Source organism: Lethenteron reissneri, chromosome 12 (genome assembly GCF_015708825.2).
Source record: "Lethenteron reissneri isolate LAM-NWPU_2019-01 chromosome 12, ASM1570882v1, whole genome shotgun sequence".
NCBI lineage: Eukaryota > Metazoa > Chordata > Hyperoartia > Petromyzontiformes > Petromyzontidae > Lethenteron > Lethenteron reissneri.
Genome location: NC_083790.1, coordinates 11,341,798 through 11,357,571, shown reverse-complemented (window position 1 = coordinate 11,357,571; position 15,774 = coordinate 11,341,798). Strand labels below are relative to the sequence as shown.

The window sequence follows — 15,774 nt, the reverse complement described above, 5'->3', positions numbered from 1 at the left end:
TGAAAGCCAGAGATTAAAAATACATTTCGGTGGTAATAAGGAATAATTTATGGACTGTGGTGTAACAGAAGGAAACCTGAACGAAAAATGTCCACCCTCAGATACGTATTCATAATTTAAACATTATTTAAGGTCTGCAACTATATCATTAAATAATGCATAATATATATGTAGAAGAGAAATGTCGAAATTAAGAAAATGCTTGAACTCTTGGCACTTCTGACACACTTAGAACTACAGGTTGCCTTCATTTTACGATTTGATCTTTGGCCGACACCATTCTGAAAGTTCTAAATATGTCTTAGTATGCGATTTCAGCTCCTGCTGACCGTCAACTCCTCAGCTCGCAAGTAGTGAAGGCATTTCTTCTTCGCTTGCTAATTGATGAGTGCATTCTACGAGCAAATGTGATTAACTTTCAGACTGTTGTGCCCTTTCTTATGATATGCGCTGCAGGAATAGTATTATAAATGTCTGTTCCTTAAATGGTGCTCATGTAAGTAATTGATGAGTGCAAATGTGATTAACTTTCAGACTGTTGTGCCCTTTCTTATGATATGCGCTGCAGAAATAGTATTCTAAATGTCTGTTCCTTAAATGGTGCTCATGTAAGTAACTTGATTTTGCACGATATTTAACTAGACCTCACTAGCTGTCATTGGGTGCCACATTAATGGCAATGCGCTTTGGGGTTAAGGAACCAGAGGAGACAGAAATATGCACAAAATAATATATCACGCGTTCAATAACCGTACCACCACTCCATATCAAATGTACTAATGGCTGAAGACTCAGACAATATACACGTTTATGTTACAACACTACTTTTTTAATTAATACAAGTACAATTGTCAAAAGTAGTGAACCACATACACTTACCCTTACTACAGAAGTGATGCATAATGTAATAGTCCATTATGACCCAGAGATGTTTCACCACATAGGTTGGATTGGTCAAAACATGCCCACTGATTAGTATGGGAAGCCACTGAGATGATAGCTTATGCAAAGGAACCCTTGAGTAACTATGGCGAAATAGGTCAGCTATGCATTTCATACAGTATTACCATTTTACAATTACAGATTCAGGATCTGAGTTTCTCTTGGCAGTGATGTCACGTGGGCCTCTATTGCCTATTTTACAGCAAGCCAAACACTTTCATTATTCCCTGAAAAAAATTGTGGCAGGCTGCAGCAGGAATCAAAACCCGTTGACTTTAATAAAAACAATCGTTGTGAGCAACATTGATGAATTAGCTACCCGGCCACTTAAATATATACAAAGACCAAGATCCTCAACTTCAGCCTCCAGACTTAAAGGGACGGGTGCTCTTAGCAATACTGTAATCGATGAGGCCTGGCCAGGCATGCAAGGGATTGGAGAGGCCACCACTACAAATGGTTACCTTTCTCCATCCAGTGCTGATGTTCACTGCAACCTGAGTCAACTGACGAACGGCCCAGGCTACATTTGGATGTTGATGAGAACCATGGAAAAGGAATCAAAGCACGGTCACTCGGATCGCGGCACAGCACGCTTACCCGTGCAACACCGCGTCCACACATTACACACCCAAAAACACCCATAACACACACACCCCAAAATGTATACACGGGAATTTGTAGAGAATTGTTGCAGCTGTCGATGGCATTCCACCAAAAATGTGAAACTAAGCAGAGTGGTATTAAATTACAGCATTAGTGCCCCAGCACTGACATTACTTGATAGGTGTGAAAAGTTGACCTCCAGACAAGCCCCAGAGGACACGACAGAATGACAGGCGTGCACTTACACCGGCTGCCTCAATATTGTATGCAAACGATTACGTTGTTTAAGTGAGGAATTCAAAGTTCACTTGCTATTTACTGGACTACAGTAAAGGGCTCTTCAAATTATTGATTTCAGAGTAATGCTGTTATGAGGTCCCTCGAGAATTGCAGTGTTGTATGCGAGGGGTTAGTTATGTATTACATCTGAGCATTTTGAATTTTTAGGCCCAAATTTGGATTTTACATCGTATGTCGGAATTTTAATCTATTAACTTGTAACATCTTTGTTAATTGAAGCACAAAGTAATTCTATTATTTTACAAATTAATCATTGTATTTATTTACATATATTTGCATCTGTTAAACTGTAATTGAATGCAAACGTTTTTATTTTTTAGCCATTTATGCAAAAATAATGTTGCGTATCTTCAAATTCACGAGTGATGGCATGGAAAAAAATCCCATAAGTGACTCCATGTAAACGGATGCCACTTCCTATTTATCCGAAACAATGATGGCACTTTTTAGGAGGGGGATCATCCTAAATTTCGTATGCAGCTACGATTTTCAGATATTTTAGGACCACTGTAACCCAACAATTGGGTACATTTCTAATCGAGACAAAAAAAATCTGACAGCGGTTGTCCAGTAGAGAGAATACCATCCCTGCTATAGGAACGTGGAATTCCCATCACCGATTCACAGCGCTAATTATCAATCGGCACCAACCAAAGAATGTTGCAAAGTGGTGATATTTTTTACTTAGAACAAAGGAATTACAGGAATGCTGAGAATGAATCCGATGTAATTATATACCATCCCGCGGCCTATACAGTAAGGTAATAGAGTATATTCGGTCACTTTATTACCCCAACTACAACTCCCTCGTCAACAACCTATCATTTATCGATTATTACATTAATCCAAGTACGGTCCTGTACTGAAAACCCACACCCATGTGCCTTTGGGTGTGTAAACTACATAAGGAGATCAAATACAGGTCCCATAAGTGCACACACTGGATACACTCACCACGTATACGTACAGGGCACACTCAACACTTACATTCACATACAGAGGACCACACTTCAACGCATATCCGATGAGCGCTGTTGGCTACTACGTACGGCGCGTAAGAAGTTCAACTCCACGTGCAGCGTGCCAGCAGCTGCTCGATGCGACGAGGACGACGAAGAGGACATCGCCGCCTCTCGCCCGGGCACAACATGTCCCACGGAATTGTTAATCTCCGTCGGCAAATCGCGATCCGCCGCCAGGTTGTGGAACTTCCACGTTCTGACGACGTGGTGGGACCAATTCGCTTGTGAACGCAAACCCACCGGTGACTGCTGTTTATTTATATTTATAATAAAAAAAAACCACCACGGCAAGACAGTGCGATGATCTATTTATAGATATGCCACGCCGAAAGCGATTCGGGTGTGATTATTGAGGGTGCATCGAGTGATATCAAAGTTTGAAGAGAGGTCTTCCACCGATCTCAAGTTGTTCTTGTGAACCATACGCATTGGCATAGATTGTACCTTGTACCTGCATATCGAGAATACACACACACACCGTAACACACTCACATACACCGTTCCGTTTGTACACCATTTACTCTGTGGTATAAACGTGAGTGCTTGCACAGGACTTGTTATACATACACTTGTGTAGGCATACTATAGACACTTATAGCACGTGTACTGTAGAATGTGCACAGTACATGCACGGTGTACACTGTATATACATTTGTACCAGGGTACACGTGTTGTGCAGCGTGTGTACTGTACACATGCTACACAACACGTGTATGTAGCATGTGTATAGTATATAGGCATGTATATATACACGTGTACCAGAGTACACACACACAGTGCAGTGTGTGTGTGTAGTACATGCTGTGTGTGAGACAGAGTGCGTGTGAATAGTACGTGCTATGGGTTATACGTGTGTACGTACACACAACGTGTGTCTGCACGTGTATAACGCAACGTGTACAGCACGACCTGCCGGCAATGTAACCCGCGCACGTGTTCAGCGTGCACACAACACAAAGACACAACTCACCTTGCTTTCACCCGTACACGACCCACCCCACCCTCACTTGACGCGACTTTAATTTACTTTAAGAAAAGTTGAGGAACCCTGTGAAGGGGCAGAGGGGGGGGGGTGCTGGATTCTTTTTTTGAGAAGACACAAAAATAAAATAAATTCGCGTCGCACCGAGCCCCGTGAACTAGCGGTCGCATAGCGCCCAGGTGGCTTGGCCCACCTGCGTGACGTCACTGCCCCGTGACGTCACTCGAGTGGGAGGATCCCTCGCCAACCCACCCCCCACCCTCACGGCACGGACTTGCGCGATGACGTCACGCCCCCGAACGCGTCGTGACGTCACCGCGCGCGCGCCGTTGACGCCGACGGCGTGACGCGTGCGACGTCGTCGCTCGATGTGCCTGTGACGTCACACCGCCTCGTCAACAAAGGCAAAGTAATCCCGGCCCATACTCGTTGGTTCTTTGGGTAAAGTGGTACCCTGGAGATCGAACTTCATTCGTTCCAGAAGGCCATTCGAACACCGATTTGTTCGAACACCGAATACATTTTCCCCATAAGAATTAATGTAAATTACATTAATTGGTTCCAGACACAAGAAATCTCTCATTATAACGCATGTTTACACGAAGTTTACAGTAATTACGTGCATAAAATCATACAAAAAAACAAGAAACACAATAAATAAATGGAATAAATGAATAAATATATGGAATAAATGAAATAAATGAACTTTATTTGTAGTAAGGAGAGTTGATGGCTTGAGTGGAAGGTGGTGAGGAGGTGGTGGTGTTATTGTTTGTCTGGGAAAGCGTCATGCACGCTGGCCATACGCGTCTCAGCCGTACAGGTTCTTTCAAGTCTAGCGATTGCCCGTTCGACCTCCAAATTTCGTTCGGTTTCCGGGGCAAAAAATGTTCGCAAATATCGTTCGAACACCGATTTGTTCGAGTTCTGGTGCGTTCGATCTCCGAGGTTCTACTGTATTTCTACCTACGTGACTTTACCGAAAGAACCAAGGAGTATAGATTCCTGCAGTCACGAAAGCTTCAAATCAAGATGTAATCCCGGCCACTGTTGCCATTGACTGCACGTGGACAGAGTGCAACTTTCCACTGTGGGAATTGTTTACAATGCAGTAAGGAATGCTTTAAACCGACTGCATGGATGTATACGCTTGTGAAATTTGTACTTCTATATACTTTTTATTTTTCAGCAACTTGCTTACCTTTATCCTATCTTGCACTGCGATCGTCGTTTGTTATTGTTTGTTGATGTAGCTTCACAATCACGATGTTCATTTAGACTGAAGGAATCTGATGAGCTATGAAGCTCTTTTTCACAGATGCCCAGTAGGCGCGGGTCAGAAGGTTACAACAACAAAGAATATAAAAATACGATAGCAGTGAAAAATATTAAGTTAAACAAATCACAATAAAACGCAAATAAACTAAACTTTTATTTTATTTTACCAAGTAAAGCTTACTGAGCTCTTAGCTTCTTTTTCACAAGCGACCTGGCCACAAATGATAGCTCAAAGAAGTAGCTTATCATGTCGAAATGTATATCAGTCAAATACTCTAAACAAATAAAACCATCTAAACGCATGTTTTCTAAATGCGGAGGGGAAAACCCGCGGGACCCGGAGAAGAAAAAAACCCACGAAACCACAGGGAGAACATGCAACCTCCAAATATACAGGCGTCAGGGTCGGGATCAAATCGCGACCACCTTCATACCAGGCAAAACAAATAACATCACGCCACCGTGGCGCCCCTTAAAACACATTCCTGCGGAGGGAGCTGGTGTAGGAACGTTGGGTTGCTCGGTCAATGGCCAGGGTCAACGGCGGCGTGGTGTATTCCGCAAATATGGCCGACTGTGAGGGCGGGCACAAGCTGGCGTAAGTAGGTTAAACGTTGATATAAGGGCACCACGGGGTGACCAGCAGTTTTGAGTGAAGATCTCATAGGTAGTGATTCAAGTTGCAGTTTATTGGCAATAGCATTTCAGACCCTGGGGGCATCAATAGCAAAGGCTCTTCCTCCAGTATTTGTACGGCAATAGGGAATGTGAAGCTGGTAAATGAGCGAAGACCTTAGGTCAATTTGTTCTTTGAAACGGAGAGGAGATCCAGCAGGTAATCTGCGGATTTTTTTGTAAGTACATCATGAATAAATAAGATCTGATGCACAAGCCGTCGAACATTGAGAGATGTTAAGTTTGACCCAATGTAGAGATCACAGTGGTGAGTCCTATATGGGCAGTTCAATGCAAATGTTAAGGCCGAGTGATACATTGAGTCAAGCTTCTTCAGTACAGTACTTGGATCTGATTTATACACGATGTCACAGTAATCAAGTAGAGGCAGTATGGTAGCTTTTATCAATTCCAAACGGAACATAGGGGGGAAGCAGTGCTTGTGTCGATACAGAAAACCAAATTTTTTTTGTCTTTTTACCAATATAATCAATGTGATCTTCAAAATTCAGTTTTGAATCAAGAATGACCCCAAGATACTTATAGATCTTGACTTGCTCTATTTGATAATTATTTAAGGAATGTAATTGGGGAAAAATAACTTCCTGTTTTAGTCCTGGTGAGAAGCATAGCACCTTGGTTTTGGAGGTATTCAGGACTAGTTTAAGAGCAACTAGCTGATGGTGTAGTTTGTTGAAATAACCCTGGAGCTTAGCAATCACGTCATCCGGAGAGCGGCCAGCAGTAATCAGTATCGTGTCATCTGCAAAAAGATTTACCCTGGAATGATCCAGGTCAGTGCCCAATTCATTGACATAAAGAGAGAACAAGAGGGGCTGAGGATTGAACCCTGTGGAACCCCTTTTGTTATCTTAACACTGTTTGACCTCCAACCATCTGTGAGTACAGTTTGAGTGCGAAAAGAGAGGTAATTTTTTAACCATTCTACTGCATGTTTGGAGAAATGGAGGCAACTTAGTTTACTAAGCAGGGTGTTGTGGTCCACTGTATCAAAGGCTTTGGACAAGTCAAGAAAAAGACTGGCGCAGTACTGCTTATTATCAAGGCTACTGTAAATGTGATTCAGAGAGTCTAATGCAGCAGATGTGGTGCTGTATTTTTTTCGGAACCCAGATTGTTTTCGATGTAATAGATTGTTGTCGGACAGGAATCTGCTAATTCATTTTTCAAAATTTTTCATCAACGGGGACAAAATTGAGATAGGTCGGTAGTTATTTGGATCATCTTTAGGGCCCCCTTTGTGAAGTCGACGAACATAGGAATGTTTCCATTCTAGAGGTATTGATGCTTCTTTGATGGACAGGTTGAAAATATAGGCTATAGGTTTGTATATTAGGTGACCAACAGTTAGCAGAGCAAAGACGGGAATACTATCTGCTCCGGTAGAGGAGGACCCTTTGAGGTAGGACAGTTGTTTCAGAACATTACTTTCGTGGATTGACTGGAAACTAAATTCGTTTAATGTTTGGACAGGGGTGTAGGAATTTACATGCGCAGGGGTGACTCCCAATACATTATTGAAAAGGTCACCAGCTTCAGAAAAATGAAGGTTAAAACTGTCACCTATTTTTTGGGGCTCTGAAAAATATTCCCCATTTCGGTTAAGCTCAACAGGCAGATTATCTGTGTTAGATGCCTGTTCGATACTTTTGATTGTTTTCCAGAAGATCCTGGAATTTCCATGTGATTCCAGGAGAGTGGAGGAAAAGTATGCATTTTTTGCATGCCGTATTTTTTTGACGCATCTATTCCTTAAAATCCTGTATTCTAGCCAGTCATGGACTAAATTACTTTTCTGAGCACATGCCCAAGCCTTGTCCCTAGTTTTCATGAGCTTAGTAATCAAGGGATCAAACAATGGTGGGCGGTTGCTTTTAGTTTTAAATCTAACCAACGGAGCATGTTTGTTAAGAATTTGGAGAAACGTGTAGCTGAAGGTCTCCCAAGCCGTAGTCAGGTTGGGGATATCACATACCTTGTCAATATCCGAGTGAAGCACATCATTAGTAAATGCCTGAATGCTGAAGTGTCTCTTGGAGTGCTTCTCAACCAATTTAGGGGGGGGCTTTGGGTCTGGCTGATGATCTCACCCCAAATATGAAGGAGTGATCACTAAGGTTATTACCCAGAACACCAGTCAGTGCGAAATTGTGAGGGGAATTTGTCAATAGGACGTCAAGCAGAGATGACTGTCCCGGGTTTTTTAGGTTGGGTCTTGTAGGGACATTTATTAATTGAAATAGGTTAAATTCATCTGCAAAATTTGTGGCCACGGCCGGCGGGTTTAGCCAATTCCAATTGAGATCACCCATTAAAATGATTTCACCTTTAGGAAGACCCCCAAGAAGCTCCCTCAGTGCGTTCCCAGCTTCAACATCCTTACCACGAGGTGGTCTATAGCAGCACACTGCCAATAACTGTTGATTTTTAGGGAGAGTGATTTTGAGAGCCAGACCTTCAAAGCAATATTTTGTGAACAAGGAATGAGCTGGTGAACATGCAATAGTACTACGAACATACTGTATATGGCAATTCCACCTCCTTTAGACCCTCGGTCAAGTTGAGAAAGGTTGTAGTTGTCTATCGTAATCTGAAAGTCATTGATGATGATTGCTTGTGTTGCAATCGAAACGTCGTGATTTATTTATATTTTATTTCTTATTTTTCACCTACGTGACTTTACCGAAAGAACCGAAGAGTATTAAAGGTTGTTTCTCAATCTGTATCCTGAATTAATTTGGTTTCACTGTCAGTCACGAGCACGTGGTTAGAGGACGTCCCTTAATGGAGGACAATGTGAATCCCTTGTAACGAGATATGATCTCATTGGCCACTCCCGTGGTTAATATAAGACATCGCTGGAGATTATATCAAGTCGCTCTCGCATGGCAAAATAAAGAACGCCTTATTCTCCTTTCGTGTGGCTGATGTAGATGCAGAGCAACAACTACAATTTCACATTCAGGATTAGCAGAGTGTATCGCTGTGATGTCTCCTTCGTATTTGTGGATCAGGCACTGCGTCGTTCTATATAAATAACGCATCTCAATGGCTCACACCTGATTAAACGACTTGAAACATGACAATCTCAGTTGGCGTCTCCATGGACATAAAATATGTAAATTACCAGAGTTATTGAATCTCAGGATCTCACATGCTGCAGATGAAAAAAACCCGCCATTTTCAGAATCAGAAGTTCAGAAGTTTTTTTCGCGAGTACAGCCTATTGAGCTTCTTAGCTCAATGGACTCTTAATATTAATGACTTTAGAGGAACATCTTAATAGGTTTTCACCTGATTTATTGTTGTATGTATGTTGAACTTCTTTCGCACCGTACATAGCCACTCGTGGGGGAAGGAGAACAAACTAAACACAAAAAGTAGTTGTTGATCACAGGTGATATTATCAGTGGGCTAGCACATGATTAAATAAAGAACCTCACAAGATAAACTGAGACTTTCACATGATAAAAGCACGTTAAGCAGAAAAGAACGAATGAGCACACACGTGGTTAAAAGGACAAAATGGCTGTCGTTTTCTTAAAGGTAAAAAACTTTTGTCAGTAATTTATTTAATTTCGAAATTCCTTCATGACCATGATTCCTATAACAAGTGTTTCACTTAATGTATGTCTGGTGTGTGCTTACCTTTGACGGATCAAACGGATACTTGCCCAGTACTTGTAGAAAACTGATAAATGTGGTCTTGTTAAAAAGGGACGAAGCGACGTTTTTCCACTTTTTGGACAATTTTAGTTGAGCCAATAATGTTGCTGCGGTTTTACGGTTGTTCAAAGGTTCCTCAAAATGTAAAGAGTTTTACTGTTGCGAGACCATCCTATGTGTGATCACCTTTGACTACACAGCACAAGTTAGTATGGTGCTGATTAAGACAATAGACGACACTGCAACGACACTCCGAAGCGTGTTTGCAATTCAGAGATGTCAAGTTTGAGGTTTTGTTGCTGCATCTTGCCGCTGCACACGACCTGTTAGGGTGAACATTTTCCACGTGGAGTGAGGCGTCTTGTACACCATGGAGGTAAGGTGAGGGGACACGAGATGCAACATTAACACGAGGATTAGACCAGGGCCGGATCATGGTCGCGTGAGGCGCCCTGGGCACAGATCTTTTGGAGGCCGGCCCCCCCCCCTCAGCTTTCCTATATTGGTGTCTTTCTTGCCTTCCTCCTCGCAAAATCTTCTACTTGATCGTCAAAATCTAGCTGTCTGACAAGGTCTGACTCTATTGACATAAATGACAATGAGCTGAGACGTGTTTGGCACATGCTACTCCGAAGCTAATTTTTTATTCTGCCACTCACCCTGGCAGTCTGTCACTGGCAAAGTTAGAAAAATCCGAACTGCCACGAAAACATTGGGGAGCACTGACTGCAGATTAAGTGCCTTGCAATGTCTCAAGCAATTTAGTTGGGCACTTCTCACCCTCAGAGTCAGACATGAAAGACTTGAATTGGATGAGTTCGTTGGCAAAGTTCATGTCCAGGTCTGACATCACTGTTAGACACCTGGTCTGACATAAACATAACTCTAAAGAGTTTATGGTCAAACGTTTGTAAGCGTCCAAGTGATGTTCAAGGCATGCCACTAGTTTATCAATGACCACATAAAATGTTTTATATTGAACTTCTCCCTCCCCTCAAGTGTCACACCTGGCTGAGCTCTCATCTGCGTTTCCTCTTCCGCTGAAGATCGTGCTTATTTGACTGAGAGACACCTGTCACATTTAAGGCTGCCCTTTCAAAAGCCTCAAACTGGTCTCGCTGTCCCGCCACAAAATCCCTCAATGAAGACAAAAGCTGTGCTGTTACAGAGATGTCAACGTCACTTTTCTGTAGGTGCATGCTTGTAGTGTGGAACCGGTCAAGTATGACGTCCCAGAAATGTGCCATGAACACCATCTCTCAGGTCTCCTATTCAGCACATATTCCAGCGGCCTCAATTCGAGTATCTTTTTTCTCATTATCATTGCATATACCAACGAAGGCCTCTCTAATGCGGGTGTAATTTCTCCACAGTATCTTGGTTGAGACTCTGCCTGACATGTTGCTTGCATTGTCATATGACTGACCTCTACAGTTTGAGAGGTCCAACCCAAGGCCCTCCAACCATCAAAGTCACACAGTCTGCTAAACTTTTACTAGTGTGGCTCTCAATTGGCTCAAAGCCCAGGAATCGCTCCACCACATTCCCGCTGCTGTTAACACACTGGAATATGAACGTCAATTGGTCCACATGTGACAGGTCTGGGGTGGAGTCAACAATTATTGAAAAATATTTGGCATCCCGAATATCATCTGCTATTGTTTCGCGAGTTTTCTGACCCGTTAACTCAATGAGTTCTTCACATATTGTCGATGACAAATAGGACACTGTGCCTCTTCCTTTTCCGCCAAACTTCTAAATATGTTCAGCTAAGAATGGGTCAAATTGTGATAGCAATGCTTTAAGCACCGAGGGGCCTCACATTGTAAATGCTGCGGGGCTTGGGGCCCTAGTGGTCAGCTCATGCTTTAAGTGCAGAGAGGCTCAGGGGCCCTAGTAGTCAGATTATGTTTTAAACACCAAGGAGTCTGGGGGTCCTCACATTATAAGCCCTGAGGGGTCTGGGGGGCCCTGGTGGTGAGCTCACGCTATAAGCACCCAGGGGCCTAGTGGTCAGCTTGCGCTGTGCGCACTGAGGGCCCTGGCGTTCAACTTCCTTCGGAAGTCTTGGGCCACACACCGCACGCGGCCTGAGGCTTGGAGGCTCCCTGGCAGTCCAAGGCCCCGAGGCACTAGCCCCACTGGCCCAGTCCATAATCCAACCTTATATTGGACCATACAGGTCACACGTGTCCATTAGGCCACGCCAGGGTCGCACTCATTATAAACCAAGTGCTTGCCACAAATGAACCACAATGCGTTGCCGATCTCGTCAACGGGAATAAACCATCGTCACGCTAACTCCGGTCATCCTCACAGCAGCGGCTTTTGGGTTGGCCATCAAACAATGATGGCCGCCGCATCGCGCACTTTCAGATGCGCTTCTGTGGCCGTCTGGAACGCTCTTCCGATATTGGAAAGCCACTGGGAGCTATGCACTTTTACATCTAGATTGAAAGCTCATTTTTTTAGAACAGCTTTTTTTGTGTTTAGTTTGCTGTCCTTCACCCCTGCACCTCCGATGAGCATGGTTGGCTACGTACGGTACGAAACAAGTTCAACAAACAATACATCCAAGACAGCAGTTCAGAAAAAAGGTATTGACTGGAGGGAGGGAGGGGGCTGGGGTCTGAATTCGGGGAGATTGAGCATTGTGGTGGTGGTTTTGAGTGGATTATGGGCTGAAAACGATGTCTTTCTGCTCATTGTTGCAGAGACACGGTTTCCCTGTAAGATCGCTTTCGAAATACAGGGTGTTTGAAAAAAAATTACCCAATTTCAAAGCAGTATATTTCACAATGGCAACATGTTACAATTACACAAAAAGTTACAAACGGTTTAATGAGTTGTCAAGTTTTACTAACTATTTTATAAATGCTCTATGTGCCCTCCAGCTGCTGTATGGACAACATCGAGACGATTGTTGAATTCGTCCCAAACGCCTCTCAAAGTGTCTTCTTCCACTGAAGTCACCGCTGCCGTGATTCTGTTTTTGAGGCCATCCAGATTAGTCGCTAATGGTGGCACAAAAACACGGTCTTTGACGTATCCCCACAATAAAAAGTCACAGGGTGTGATGTCTGGGGATCTTGGGGGCCAAGAGTCTAGCGCCAAGTCTTGGGATCCCGTGCGACCTATCCAACATTGAGGCAGTGTGTCTTGCGAATGACTGACGCTAGGGGCTGTTTGTGCGCTGGGAGAGGCATCGAGCAGTAATCATTTGGAACTCTATGCCCCGCCCTCTCTATGCCCCGCCCTTTCAAGTGGTACGAATTTCATTCATGGGCGGTTCATGGTTGCAGAGATATAGCGATTTCAAATCGGGTCTATAATTTTAAAACACCCTGTACTGTGAAGTGTCCCCGCTTCGTGACGTTGTCCAGTCGGGACAAGAAGAATAACAATGCAACTTAACAGTCAATCGTCCCTGATGTTTGCTTTATCCGCACGAGCGCGGCTTACACATATAGTTTGAAGTACAGTATCAAGTTCTTCCATGGTTTTGAATTGCTATTCCCACAGTTTAGGCAATGTGCACTACACACAACTGCATGGCAGTGCCACATGGTACTGTTATAGCACCAGTACAGTCTAGGGCTACAATACAAAGCTGATTTTGCATGCCATGTGCGCACATTTTATGTTGATTTGCTTACCATTGAAATACCTCTCACATGACGGGATTTTTTAAATGACCAATCGCTCACAGTAAGTACACTTGCTGAAAATCTAGCCGATGTAGACTTGTAAACTCAACCCTTAGGAGTACAAAACAATACGTACTGCACTGTTTTAAGTTTTTTGTGCTGCTTCAGATTGTTTGACAAAATAGGAGTGCAGTACAACTCTGCCGGGGTGGTATTGTGACGAGGGTGCTCCACTCACGATCAGGAATTGTTCCAAATCCTCTGGTTACCCTATAGCCGATTAAGTCAGACGTAGAGAAAAACACTCCCTTTACACTGCAGCCTGAAGATACAAATATCTACAGGAACCAACGACGTTTCGGCCAATGACCTTTCATAGCACCACGAGTAACTCAGTATTTTTTACAATACGTGCAATATCTTTAAACTTATACCATTGTTTCAATGGAGGTTCGTGACCACTTTTAAACTTTTCTAAACTTAAATTTGATCAGCTTCATAGCTTTTTTCAGAAGATAACCTGGGCTGCAAACCATAGCACTACGGTACTCAAGCAAGCAGACAGGCACTTGTCAATTACAATACTTTGAATACAAACACAAGGTCTACTTGTGTTAGTAATCTATAATCCCTCGGGTCTTCTTAAGAGATTAAAGTTAACCAGTATCATTTGTTTGGACGAGGCAGCCCAAGGACCAAACAATACGGAGCCCACGCGTTGTGTTCCACTTGCCAACAGTTGTAAAATGTTGCGTTATTCATTCACGATTCCTGTCCCCGTATGCATATTAAACAAAGCACCAAGTGATGCTCATTTATGAGGCCAGAGCCGCTATACCAATATAAGTAGATTTAAATAAATGCTATTGGCGAAGGGTACAGCATGCTGACTGATGAATGCGTATGAATCCATGCTCAGCTCGGAAAACAAGACAATTGCTCGACCTTCACACTCTAATACATTTTTTTTCAAAAATTATTACCTAACTAAACACTTGTAAGTACATTACATATATGTAATTTGTACATACTGTACAGCAAATTTCTCAACAATGATAATAGTCGGTGGCTCTGCGCCATGCAGGAGCAATTGTGCTCCATACAATTGCTCCTTAAGCTGGTACAAATTTTATCGACCCAGCAAGGATGATGATCCAAGTCACCTCCACAACGGGATTTTAATTGACAGCCCTCTGATTCAGACAAGTGGAATTCTCAGCATCGCCCAGATTGATCCCATCGCTACCCCCATTTCATCTACAGTGCTGGCATGAGATACAGTATCCAATCACTCACCTGCAGACACTAAGATGAAGAAGCCAGATTTCCCGTATGCCACCATACAATACCTATCATGTTCACTCACCACATCGCATTGAATTCCACTACAAAGCATTGTTTGTGTATTTAACAGAGACTTCAGCACAATGCGGCGTTTGCTTCGCCTTGCGCCACTCACAACAGTGGCTGACCATTGTGAAATTCTGGGCGACCGCCAGTATAGCGGCAAATTGCGATTGGTCAACAGAAAGCAACAGAATGCTTCGTTATTTCCCATTCTTCTAGTTACGTTTCATCATGCACCAGAATTGCTCTGTCGACTGGGATCATCGCAATCGGAAGGTTGTGCGTTCAATTCCTGGCCAAGAGGAGACTCAGCCCCTATGATCGCTTTGAGGTCATCAAAATTATTTTTTCTTTGCAGTCACCAGCTAGTAAACATGCCAACGCTGAGCCAACGTTGGCATGCGGTTGGGACCGTTTTCCCAACGTTGTGGCCCAATGTTTCATGTTTACTGTGCAGTTGTTTTTCCTATGCAGAAATTTGCCTCCACTATCGAAAAGAAGAATTTCCATCACCAGCTCAGGGTTGTCTCGTTCAAACTGCTCTTGCTTTAAACGTTTTTCCACTTCCTTTTAGAGAGTTTATTTTTTTTGTCATGGGACCTCCTTTGCCAGTACCAAAATATGAGATTAGGTTTTCCCCTTTTTTCTTGCAACAAAACAGGTGTTAAGGGGCCGTCCATAAATGACGTCACGCACCTGGGGGGGGGGGGTCAGACATTTGTGACGATGTGTGACGAGGGGGGGGGGGTTGAGAAATGTGACGTTACATCAAAATGCGCAACTTTAAATAAATATAGACAACACGTTCTACTTAATTAAATAGACTTTTTTTTATAAATGTTTCTCCTACAACATCAGACTGCATTGGCACATTAAATACGCACTACAATGACAATAGTTTAAAGCGATTTGAAGCATGTTTTATTTTGGGGGGGGGCAGAGCTTTGTGACGTCATATTTGAGGGGGGGTCTGACTTTTTGTGACGCCGTGTGAAGATGGGGGGGGGGGGTCAAAAATCGTCCAAAATCGTGTGACGTCATATATGGACGGCCCATAAGATGTTAAAACACCAAACTGAAACCTTTTACAAGAAATCATGTCTGCATTAACCACAATACTTGTGGTCAGAATGCAAACAAAAAACACTGATAATATATGTATTGCCTTAGAAACTGATTGGTCCACACCAGAGACAGCTTTCTTTCGAGCCTCGTCTCAAACGGTGTTAGACCAGAAGCTCAAAAGAAAGCTGTCTCTGGTGTGGGCCAATCAGTTTCAAAGGGAATG

General features: G+C 43.2%; 1 protein-coding gene across 3 annotated transcripts in view; it reads right to left on the bottom strand.

Moving 5' to 3' along the window:
- The window catches only part of LOC133341899 (2-oxoglutarate dehydrogenase complex component E1-like), a 53,011-nt gene extending 38,458 nt beyond the window's left edge, over positions 1-14,553 (bottom strand). The window contains exon 1 of one of the 3 annotated variants that reach the window (XM_061550714.1): positions 14,436-14,553. The gene's annotated coding sequence lies outside the window, so the exon portion shown is untranslated. Of the gene's footprint in view, positions 1-2,897; positions 3,009-3,840; positions 4,054-14,435 lie in introns of those variants that run through there. The other 2 variants (XM_061550712.1, XM_061550715.1) reach the window with 2 other exon arrangements.
- Positions 14,554-15,774: the final 1,221 nt, after the last annotated feature.